Source organism: Ciconia boyciana, chromosome 5 (genome assembly GCF_034638445.1).
Source record: "Ciconia boyciana chromosome 5, ASM3463844v1, whole genome shotgun sequence".
Lineage (NCBI taxonomy): Eukaryota > Metazoa > Chordata > Aves > Ciconiiformes > Ciconiidae > Ciconia > Ciconia boyciana.
In genome coordinates, this window is record NC_132938.1 from 49,830,221 (window position 1) to 49,842,821 (window position 12,601).

At 41.4% G+C, this 12,601-nt stretch overlaps 1 protein-coding gene across 9 annotated transcripts in view; it reads right to left on the reverse strand.

Annotated features, from left to right (window-relative positions):
* The window catches only part of TRIM2 (tripartite motif containing 2), a 97,262-nt gene that overhangs the window by 47,863 nt on the left and 36,798 nt on the right, over positions 1-12,601 (reverse strand). Inside the window, exon 1 of one of the 9 annotated variants that reach the window (XM_072861436.1) lies at positions 259-523. The exons of the other annotated variants lie outside the window; for them this stretch is intronic. The gene's annotated coding sequence lies outside the window, so the exon portion shown is untranslated. Of the gene's footprint in view, positions 1-258; positions 524-12,601 lie in introns of those variants that run through there. 9 annotated transcript variants of the gene reach the window in all.

A 12,601-nucleotide genomic window follows, 5' to 3' on the forward strand; every position in this document is an offset into this window, starting at 1 on the left:
GCCACTGGAACAAAGACCCACTTAAAACAAAAATCGAGAGAGAAAATTCAGGAGTGGCACTCCCAGAACCGAGGTGGATGACTCTCGGACAGAAGCATGCAGACATCACTTAGCTGCTTGCTTTTCCTTGCTCATTTTAAGCATCAAATTTACATACACTAAAACAGAATGGCAAGTATTGCTCAAATTACTCTTTCCATTTACAATCAGTAGTAAGGACTACATACCCCTCAAATCAGAACCAATCCTGTAACGTACCTCATGGCCAAAGGAGACTGCAGGAGTCACAGCTGCAGCCACTCTCACAGGAATCTGCACCTCCAAATGAGAGATTGCTTCAAAGTGCAGTTATCTTATAATTAACGCTGAGAGGCTGCCTGCTGACAATGAGCTGATATTCTGCAAATAATCCTGCTTCTTCAACAAAACAAAAATGTGGTACTGTGGCAAGGAAAATGAGACAAAAGTCATAGCATTTCCCTTGAGATTTTTGTTCTTACATGTTGAATGTTGATATGTGGGTTTCTTCTCCGTAGTGAAGAGGAAATGGATGCATAGCTCAGTGAAGAGTGTTGCACTTTACCCCCATAGCAGTTACTACCAGCCTGTTTCAAATAGGTTTATTGTATGTGTGTGTCTTTTGAGCTGGGAGCTGGGAGTGGGGGTTGTTGTTACGTGCTTGGTTTTGTGTTGTTGTCTGGGGGGTTTTTTTGTTTGGTTTTTTTTTTTTTAAAAGAACAGGCTACTTTCCCTCAGAAATTTGCTGCACTCATCATTGCTGCTGACTTATCAGTGAAGTAAGTTCTGGAGAAGAAAATATATAGCACGGGCCATCTTCATAGTGCCATGGAAGAGTGGTCTATCCCCTGTTATCATGCCCTGTAATTGCCATGTTTTTGGAATAATTTATTCTTTTCCCTGTTCCAAACACAACCAGAATTCATATTCTTAGGGAGCCCATAAATAGTAAGCTACCAAAAAACCCCACAGCTAATTTACAGACCATAGTTAGATATTGGTATATTCTTCCCTAATATTAAACAAATCATCCAAACACTCCAGGTTAAGATTAATGGTCTGCACTGAAGCCTCTACTATCAATTGACTGAAGAGAGAGTAGTCTAACTCAGTCTGCTGTACAAAAGAGATTTTAAGGTCAGCAGCAAAAAAATTATTGGGTTAGGCCAAACTAAACAGCCAACTAATACAGTCCTGGCAATTAAGACTGACTGGAAAATAAGAGGTGGGAGACACCAGAAATCAATTACCCAAAGCCAACGTGCTGGGAAAGAGGGCTAGTTTGGGAACACAAATATAGGAGAGGATGGGCTGTTACAGCCGTCACCCAACTCCACATCCTTAATTTGACCCTGGCGCCAGGAAAGCAAGTGGGGTGAAACCACCAAGCTCTGTCATTGTGGGACCATGCCCACAGTGGGCATCAAGAGGCCTTAGTCATCCTGACGAGACAGCGGTGATGGAGGTGCCTTCACCTTTCTCCACTGCGGCTGTGCACCCATGCAGACCCAGCAGCTCCCGCAGAGCAAGTGCAACTTCCAGCCCTGACCCCACATTCTCCAATAGCCCAGGCTGTCGCTCACACGGGCTGGGAAGAACCACAGCTTCCTCCCACTGTGGGCTTGTAGCTAGAGGGCACGTTTGCCCTGAAAGGAGCTCTGCTAGGTCCTGGTTCCTCCCCACCAGCCACAGCCTGGAGCCACAATTACTTGTGATCTTGTGATCCAGTGGAGCAGATGCTTTTCCCTGAAGCTTGTGACCCAACACATGGCTTGTCATAGCCTGGGAGGCAAAGAACTTGAAAGGTTTGCCTGCAATGTAATGCTGGGCTGCTGGAGACCTTCCGAGCCCCCCCAGCACCCATCCTCCTATGCCTTTGCCACCTTATTCTATTTCCTTCTACCTTCTGCTTACGCCTAGTTTAGCTTGCCAAGGTTGCAGCTTTTGTAGCACAACTGCAGCCAGGCTGGGACACCTGGCCTCTCTGCTCAGCCAGCCCAAGCTTGGCTGATGTGGCTGCACTCCCTTGCCTGTCTCCAGCACTGATGTTGCAAGTCAGGCAGCACCAAACACAAACTGCTTTTCTCCCCTCTGTGTTATTCCTTCTCTTTCCCCTTTTGGGTATTTGCCATTGAGGTGGCAGGACCAGGCACTATGGTCACCAGAAACAAGCTCTGTATTCTGGCGTTTCTTCTGCATGGCAATGGGCTCACCTTCAGGACCACTGTCAGATGTTCATGTCATGAATCAGGTTTCTTTTAAAAGCTTTCAACTGCTAAAGGCACAGGAATAACAGGAATAGAAGCCACTGCTATAAATGAAAGCCTTGCTTAATAGTTTTACATGTTTAATGCTTTGTTGCTTTTTCCTCCTTCCTTTCCTCAGTCTGTAATCAAAGCTTGTAACAGGGTGAACACCTGAAATACATGGGTGGGCCTCTTAAGACATTAACGTACTAATGCTTTATACTCCGATTTGTAGATGGGGGAAGGGTTATGGCTGGCATGTAATACCCCCTCTTCTTCTCTCCCCCTATCCTCACAACTTCTGCCTCCCTCTGCAGTACCCCTTCTCCACCACCCTTTGATGGTGCAAGAATCCTGCTTCCATCCTCACACAACCCATCTCCCAGCTGTCCTGTCCTTGGATGGAGAGGGGACCTTCTGGTGGCTACCTTGCACATACTGAGGGACAAGACTGGCAGGTTAGAGCTCATGTGATCACCCAGTCATCACTCAACTGAGATATGATACCTACTTTAAGGCTGCCTGTCTTAGGTTTTCAGGACCTCATTTTGGGTCAGGGCCTTGCACAATAAATTCCAGCACACTTGGGGCACACTGGATTTACTGCACATGCAAGAACAATTTGAGTGCTTGCAGTGGAAGTCCAGGAATCCCTAATCAAAGGGCCAATGTTTTCAAAAAGATTTCAGAGAGAAGGGGTAAGAAATGAGGAGAAAAGGGCATGCCAAGGGAAATGATAGGATTAAACTGTCACATACCAGGTTAAATGACAGCCTCAGACCTGTCATTTAGGGCCCTTTCCATGTTTAATAAAATGTCATATTCTCAGGTGAGCTATTAAAAAAAAATATCTGCAGTGAGGTAGGTCCAAGTAATTATTTCAGGGGCTATATGTTGTGCAGGCCTAAGTAAAAGGATTTTAAATTGTACACTTGCCATCCAAAGCAGCAAGTCAGAGCATCTACACTGAAAAAACCCTACCCTGATTAACTACTTAGTGCTGTTAACATCACCCTTACAATTGTACATTTTTGACTCTCTAGGCCCGCCTATTTTGTTAACACTGACAGAAAGGCTCTGTTCAGCCTTTATAGGTACACAGGCTCAAATAAAACGAAGCTGAACTGACAAATAATTAAAACTGCACATCAAATCACTGCTGCTTACATAAACATCTGCTCTGAAATGCTACTTGAAATAAAAGTGCTCCATGGAGACTCCATACTAATCACTGTTAACCCCTCCAGGCACAGGATAACAGGCAGTACAGACAAAAAGCAGGAGGTTGAGCAGGAATCTATTTGGAAAGAGGTCCCTAGCCTTTTCTGCATACTGTTAGATTTAAGGTACATTGAAAAATGCTCTAGGCATTTTCTTCAGAGTTACTGAGCAATGGCAAGAAAAGTTAAAGTAGCAAATGCTCAGTGTTTTTAGTGCTGAGCTGTGTGGTGAAGGTTGAACTGCTCAGAGACCATCCCCTCCTCTCCCTCCTGAGACACTCCTCTGGATCTGCCCCCACGCTGCATCTCCACTTGATCTTACAGTTCTGCAACTCCCCCTTTAGGAGAGGTGATACCCATCAGGTACTGGAGCTTAGTCACATATTCTCTGTTGACCACTGCAAAGTAAAGTTCCTCTACTTCTGTTTCCATTTACTTCAGCAGGATTTTGTTGAACTAGCACGAAGTTCAAATCAGCAAGGGAGAAGGCAGCACCCAGAAATCACCACATGCCATGTAATTTCTTCACAAAATTAACTTAGAGACTGCCAGCCCTTTAGAATTTTTTTCTTGCAACCTTCAAAATCCCATTTCCCAGCAGATACAGCATATGGAAAATAAACTGGGAGAAAAAAAATAGGTGTTTCACAGCAAGAAACAGCAGACGGAAGCTAAGTGTTAAAAAAGCAAACAATGGAGGCAGAAAGCGAAGGAATTCACATCTTCTTAGTGCACAGCACACAGCAGATAGGGTGCCTGAGCAGGTAAGGTTTCTGCCAAAAATACTTCTGGGAGAGGAACTAAGGAGGAGGGGGAAGGAAGAGCCCCTCTCCAGCCTGTGAGCAGGCTGAATTAGGGCTCACATCCTCTGCAGCACTTACGCTGTTTAAAAGATGAAATATTGGTTGCTGCAGCTCCATATTTACCTTAGCTTTTGTACAGTACCCACCTCATTTTCTTGCCCAGAGCCCAGCAGCGATGTTACCTTCTATGTCTGCTAAGTCTTCTTCTGAACTGAAATTTCTTTCAAAAACACAGAGATATGTCTAAACATTTATATTTTCCTTGGGTTTAGAGAAGACCTTGCTCAGGCGTTAAGTGGCAGGCAGAGGTTTACCCAGGCAGGCTTTTTATGTTGGCAGAAACGCAACACTGAACTTTCACAGCAAGTAGGTAAACATGTAGCTGCATACAGCAGGTAGTCTGGCAGCACCAGCAGTAGTGAGAAACAATGTCAGAACAACCTTGGCAAAAGGAGCTCTGTGGGTTTGAGCAATGGTTGTAGGTACAGGAGCTGAACTGCCCAAACAACAGTAACAAAAAGCCATCTACAGCTCCCATGGGGAGCTCCAAGTGTACAGAGCCTGAGCATGCCGTCTGCGATGCTGTGTCCTCCTCCTCCGCACTCACGGGGTCACTCCATTTGACTTAGCAGTAGTCAGCTCCAGTACTTCAAAACTTGGAAACACCCAATGCCTGAACTTCACCCAGTAAACACGTCTTTCCAGTCCTCAGCAAGGACAGTCATTTGCTGATTGCACGCCAGCGCTCCTATTTAAAGAACTGTTGTTATGGGGAAAAGCTGAAACCTTTCTACAGCACAAAGTGCTCCCTGTATCTTGTGCCTTATCTGCAGGAATGCATCAATTCCCAGTATGTGTTTCCACAGCAGAGTTTCACTACAGCCACAATAAGATGCGGTTATCTGACTGCAAAGCCCACCATACCCCTGAGCAGGTTGGATCTCCAGACAATCCTAGTGGCTCTTTCTCAGGGCCTACCAAGAAGCTACTCTGGCTCAGCCCAGGTTTTCCTCAGGCCTTTTCCTTCAGGTACAAGGTTTTATACCTGACACAAGCTGCAAGGAGCAGCAGTAGTAAAAGGTGTCCACCTTTATCCTTCATCTCCAAAAATAACTCTCCTAAGCTTACTCTTAGACATCTCTTCCAAGTTCTCATCACGCAGGGCAGGTTCAGGCTAGATGCCCAAGGTTCCTCCAGGGGCATTGCCAGGCTGCTCGTAAGCAAATGCCCAGCACTGACGTAGGTCAGACTTCTGTAAAAATTACATTCTCAGAAGACCCTCACACATACCTTCCTGCATGAATGTCAGTCTTTTTAACTGACATCACAACTTCTGAAGCAACAGCTGATGAAAGAGGAGGAAAGTAGAACCACTCATATGACACAATTTTAAGACTCTCCCAAGCTGAACTGGGATACACAGTACATTCATTTCTATATGATAATACATTCATTTTACTTTACAGGAAAATCAGTACATTTTTAAGTACATGAAAAGCAAATTAGGAGACAGTCTAGAAAACAATAACCATGTGAATGCAGCTGTATTTTTAAATAAAAAAAGCACTTGGAAAAAACACTGGCATCAGGACAGCTGAGAACAATATTGTCTTAAATCAGCCACATTATCATTTGTATTGTGGTAGCACCTAGAAATCTCTTCCAAGTACCAGAATCCCACTGTGACAGGCACCAGCTACACAGAACACAGATCCTGTGCAAGCATAGGTAGCCCATGTCTTAACACCTCGCACAATTCAACTATTGCCATTTAACTGTATCTGTGACACTAAGTACCTTTCTACACTACAAAATAAGTTTTCATAGCAAGCCATTAATTTGGATAAGGGCTATTCTTGTAAAGAAAGAGGTGCAAGATAGTAGCTTATATAGCGTGAATCTTTTGCAGTCAAGAGAACAGGAGCAGATCTTATCATCCTCTTCCCTTTGCAAACTCTATGAGCAGATAGAACTGCCTGACACTTCAGAAGTAGTCCTTGTGATGACTGTGACAAGATGTACCATGCTGTTATTGATACAGGTTATACGTAGTAAAGGACAAAACCCATCAGAGGTGTATGTAAAGTAACCAGCTCTAGGCACTGCTGTTAAAAGTAGCAGAGAAATCCTAGTGGAAAACCAGTTACAAATAGGCCATACAGACCTTGCACTATCTCAGGTACTGAACTTCTTCTCTCCGTCAGATACCCCAGTGAGGGGCTGTTAGAATGTATTTCAAATAACTTAAATGCTTTTGGAAGCTTGATGAAACAGAAATCACTAGGGGTTTTGGTAGGTGGAGAATGCTGTACTCTGAGTTAAATTATATTCACAATTTATTTTTTATTCACAATTTATATCTATTGCTTTTTACTTTTCCTTTTTATTGGCCACAGATGAGAAACCTCTTTTAAGGCTACCAGTAATGTGCTGGATACTCCTTCACCCTGTGAGCTATGAAACCCATTGCCCCGGGATGCTACAGATGTTAATATTTGACAGGCATTCCAGGAGAGAAGGACAAATTCACGGTGGCTAAAATGATTAAAGATTTTAAAATACAAAGACGCCACCTCTACCAGAAGCAGAACTGGAAGCACAAATCACTGAAGATGCAAAAGCATTCTGGAGAGTACCGTGATATGTCTGATCTATTCTTACGCCCTTCTGTAGGCATCCACTGTCAGCCACCATCCAAATTATAAGGCTAGGCTAGATTTACTTTTGATTTGACCCAGACAAACCTTCAAAATACTCAGTGTAGACATCACAGAAGCTGTCTAAGTAGCCACTCCCTTTTGGCATAATTAATGGACAATAATGGCTCCACAGGGCTGTTTTTATCACTTTGCAGAGCCCTGCCATTTAGGGATGTCAGGTGAAATGAATCCATCAGTCAGCTGCCTTAATACACTACTGGTGCATGAAGAATGCCACTCAGGGCCACAGAGTACCTTTAGCACGTACACCCATTTCTAAGTCATACAAACAAGACACACAACAATGGAGACTGACTAGTCATCACCCCAAGCAGAGAACCCTTTCATAGCAAAGACAATACTAACCTAGCATTTCTCCACAGTTCCTCCTACCTTTTCAAATTTACTTTATCCTTAAGAAAAAAAAAAGAGACTTATAGTGATAGTTCCTTAAGAGTGACATTTGTCTTGTTTCTCTGCAGAGGTACTCTGTATTATTCTAAAAGCAATGCCATAGAGCTTGGGGAAGTCATGCCTTGGTCACTTTCCTGGTTCTCCTCATTTAAAAGTTTAAAAGTTGTCCACCTTCCTCAACAGAGGTCCCTCCAGAGGGTGCACACCTTCAGAGCAGGCCTTCTGTGAGAGCACATCCTAGAGGTGAAACAATGATGGTTGTTCAGAGGGTAAAGGCCACCATTCAGGAGCACAGATAAAAATCCATCCCAAAAGTTAAATATGGGAATAAGTCTTCCTGCTCTTCTACTTACTTGTATTCAAGACTGTGCAATGGGTCAGCTTCTGATAAGACAAACAAAAATTCTGGACTTTGCAAGTGCAGGAAATGGAACTCCTCTCATTTTTTGCAAATTCACCTTATTGTATACAAACATTTTCGCATGCACCAGTCTAGTCTGTTGTTTTGGGGTTTCTCTGTAGGAGGGAATAGTAAAAAAGCTAATTAGAATGAGGAAGCTAAGGGATGAGGGGGTTCTTTGCCTACACAGAACATGTAGTGTAGTTCTTATAAAACAGTCCTCTGTTACATAGTCTTCTGTTTTCTGTGTAATAAAGGATTGCACTTTCTCCACTGACAGATTTTAAGTAAAGGATTGCATTTGCGAATGAATGGAAAATTATTCATCTTTAATTAGTAATGAAGTATCTCAGAACATGTTTGTATTTCACAATAAAAGTTTATTTCCAGCTATTTTAGATGCAAGGCAAAGAAATTACCACTGCATATTTGATAAATAAGATGAAATCTTCATGGTGCAACACTTAATTTTATCTCTTTATTATAAAATGTTTTCTGAGCTGAGATGCAGAAAGATCAGTTGTTCCCAAGACTACACAGAGCAGACTAAGAATTAGGTAATAAGTAAAGAAAAGAGCCTGTTCTTTGCGGAGGGTCCAGCAAGCCATTGAAGCACATTCGGAAGACCACACATGAACCCATATCATAGTATTGTCTCAGAGCAACACTCAGGACAAAAAAACCTCAGAGGGTATGAAATTAGGCTGTGGCTCTATCTGACTTTTGGGCTCTAGGTTTCCCCACCCCAGTAACAGTGCAATTACTTGAGCTCTAAATATCAAATTAAATCTGCTTTCAAGTTAACAACAAAAAAACCACCTGCAGAAGCTTATCTTGTGGGAGTTAATCCCTGAAGTTTACATTAACACTTCCACCAATATAGGGATTACAGCAGAGAAAGTTGTAGAAGGGTATTTCATGAATACTGTTTCCTCACTGGAAAAGGAAGAAAAAATACTGTGCAAATGCAGACAAACTGTGGCATTTTTTCCTCTTGAGCTTTTTATGTATGCTGTAAAAGGCTTGTTACTCAGTCCTGAGTTTTCATTCCTGGGGGTCATTTTAGTTCCAGAGGAATTTGTAAGCAGCCTGATTTACAGTATTTACAACATACAGCTGTTCTCAGAAGAAGCAGGGTGGCCTTGAAGACACCTGACATCATTGAACCCGGTGGCATCTACTCTTTTGGAAGTCCTGTTTCTCACAGAGTATGCAAGTTCTCTAATAATATAGATCATGGGCCAAATATGGCTAAGGCTAAATATGGTACACATACTAAGACTGTCCAAGGACCACTATAGAGATTAATGCATTCAGAGGCACACGAAAACATAACTGTTGGGATCTTTTCAAGAGCATTTTCACATTCAGCAAAATGTTTTGAGTGCAATCTTTTTTGTTGTTGTTCTGTAAGTAATTGCGTCAAGTGTGTTTGCTCAAGTTTCCAAGTTGCTTTGGAGGGCTGTTATTCTGCACAAGGTGCAGGAGCATCTTTGCACATTTATATTTTCATACTAGTCAGAGTTATGTAGCTCGGATGATCTGGCCACTGCTCTTTCCTTGCTAAATCAACTCCTGAGCACTTCACAAAACAGGCGGGTAGATACCACACACCTTCAAGCTCACAAATAACCAAGTTCTACTAAACTTTGATGTAGAAGGAGGCAGGCACAGTATAAATCTTTGCAGAGACTAAAACTTTCATGTTTTCTTTAAGCCATCACTCCACACATGACAATTTTCCAAATTACAAATTCAGTGAAGGGATATCCTCAAACCTAGCATTCAACACCCATAAAAAACAACAGAAAAAGAGGGGATTGTCACTCTACGTTTCCAGAATTGAAATAAAAAAGTAATCAAGAACAGAAGCTCATGGTAGCACAGAACAAATAGCTTTACATGACAAAAGAACAGAAAGTCACCCAGAAATAAACTGATCATACACATGTTTAGGCAGACTAATAACACTAAGACAAATAAATCCATACTGGATTAGGAGCAGGCAGATTGCTTAATGTTCATCTCATGCATTTAAAACCTGATCAAAAGTAATTGCATCTACTCCAATCTTTATGTCTCTTTCACAGAGGGCATCCACCCTGGCACAAGGACTGAAGATCACCATCCACCTAATTAATTGCTCCTAAAATGCATCCAAAACTGATAATATTCAGAAGGTTTTCAAGTGAGAGAGAATGAATAATACTTTTTACACATGAGCAAAAGTGATGACCATAAAAAGCAGAGTTGTCCAGAGTTCTTCCCAGGGAAGATTTAGGGTATACATGATTACAGTACATTTTTAAGTCATTTGTCCTCTCCTAGTGGCAGGGCATATTCTTAAAGTTATTATAGTCTAGATTTAATATCGAACAGTCAACCATTATAGCTATTCCAGCAGCAGTTTTTGTAAACTATTGTAGCAGTCCAGCTATACAGGATATAGTTTGATGCTTGTGTTAACAGGATCACCATGTAATGTAAGAAGTGCCAGAATACATGCTGCTAACATTTTTCACATGTCTATGATTAGTCTCCTTCTTAATTTAGCTGTGCCTCGTTTAACCCTATTGCAACTAACTAGTAGCAAGATGGATGGAGCCAGCCAACATCTACCTGCCACACTATCTGTTCAGCACCTCAAGAACCATATTCCAATTGCTATTTCAGTTCTTCCTTTTGAATGGGATTTGCTTTTGAGTTATTGCCCTGAAGTCCAGCTGGCAAGTGGGAAGGCTGCATGGTTGCCAGCAGACTTCTCAGCTGACTAGATCCTTGGCTGTCCCCACACAGTACATTAGAGTGACATGTTACGTCATTTATCTCACTTTATGCTATTCCAGTTACAAACTGCTATTCCTGTGATCAAACTAAATTACTGACTTCCAGCTAAATTCACCTTTTAAAATAAGCAATGCCCAGTCCAAATATAGCCAACCACCCCAATTATTAGAAGGAATGACATGCAATGCCAAGATATGTCTACAGATTCTGTGACAGAAAATGTCTAGAGAGTCTATGGTAGAAAACAAAGACAAATGTCTTTAATGTTACAATTTATACAATAAATATTTAATTATTTAAACCACAGAGATAAAACCTGGGCTTTATAGAAATAAAACAGTTCAGAAAGTTTGACATGAAATGCCATTTTCATCTCTCCAAAGGTCAACCTGAGTTTTGTTCAGTGGGAGGTGGACTTTATTCCAGTTGATCAAAAATAAAGAGGAAGAGAAAGAAATCTTGCACAATTTCTCACAAAATAGGAGTTCTTCCAAATTGCATTTGCTAAGTGTTTGCAACCAAACAGCTCTTTCCATTACAGGCATATGTTAACATAAACCTTACAGCACACCAAGGGTCTACCTCCAATCCGTTCATGTCACATAACAAATACAAGAGCAGGCCCAATTCTAACAAAAGCAGCAAGTGTGTCTTAAAAAGTAACCTATCGAAAATGGAGGTATAGAGAGGGGAAGTCTATTGATGTGAATGCTAAGCCCGGTTCTTTTCCCTTCAGTATTTTAGAAACCTCCAAACAATCATTATTTCCTTTCCAACATTTATTCCTTTCAATAAATATTGATTTTGTTTCAGAGTCTTGGTTTTTTTAACAACTCATGTCATGCTTCCCCCCCCATTTATTTTTAACCCACAAACATCAGCTATAACATAACCACAACCTGCAGTCTCTGGAAATAGCATATCTAATTTTGGTTGAAGGTGTCAGCCAAGTGTAGGATCTGCAATAGTAGATTTCAGTCTGACAGTCACTGGACTTCTTCAACATGATGGTCCCTGAAAACTGACTAAAAAAAGCAAGTTCATATATATTACCCTGAAAAATATGGATGGGCAAAATTCCAGGAGAAAATTTTTAGGGCTTAAAAAATAAAAAAAGGTAGAAAAACACTGTGTTGGAGTTTTCAGCACATTTGTAGATTCTTTGGAATTAATGACTCTTTGTAATACAGAATATTGCACTGTCCTTAAAACAACTATTTAAATCTGAAGAGCTATTCCCTTCTATAATGCAATTGTATTAAGGGTCATTCTTTATAAACTGAATTTATTATTTGGAGTAATGTATATGTTTGCTGCTGTGTTCAAACTAGCTACACTTGTATCCTCAAGCACATTTAATTTTGATGAGACAATATATTTGCCAGCTGATCAAATCCAATTCTTTTACATTTGGCTCAAGGATTTATCCTAACCTACCGTACACTGTGCCTTTGTTTTTGTGGAAACAGTTCATGTGTCTAGACACAGTATTACATGTTTCTGCAAAACTGTGTATATTTAATACTTTATGCAGATGATTAAATTTCAGCTTCACTATAGTAATGCACAACACTTTGTTCTCTGTATTAGGACACCCAAAACTTTTTCAGTTCATTTAATTCCTCAGTTTTCCTCAAAGGAATCAGGACCATCATTGCATCTATATAAGCTGTCCAAATCCTAGTTTTGTTATGAATTAATGAAATTCCATTATCAGGCAAAGACAGGCCCAGCCTGTTTTCACGATGGCTTCAAGCACCAATTATCTGGGATTTTCCAGTAAACAACCTGACCTTCAAGCTAAAACTGGGATTGCCAGAGAAATAATACTATCATGGGCTGGGGAAATCCCCCAGCAGTATTGTCATCTTTGTGCCGGTAAGGTCTAATTTTCCAAACACTGTGCGTGCTGCTGGACATAGCAGAATTCAGACAGCACTCGCGTGTGCTGTCAGGCCATGGACACTGCTTGTCTCAAACCTAGCCTTGAAACCAAGATTTCACTGAACTCATA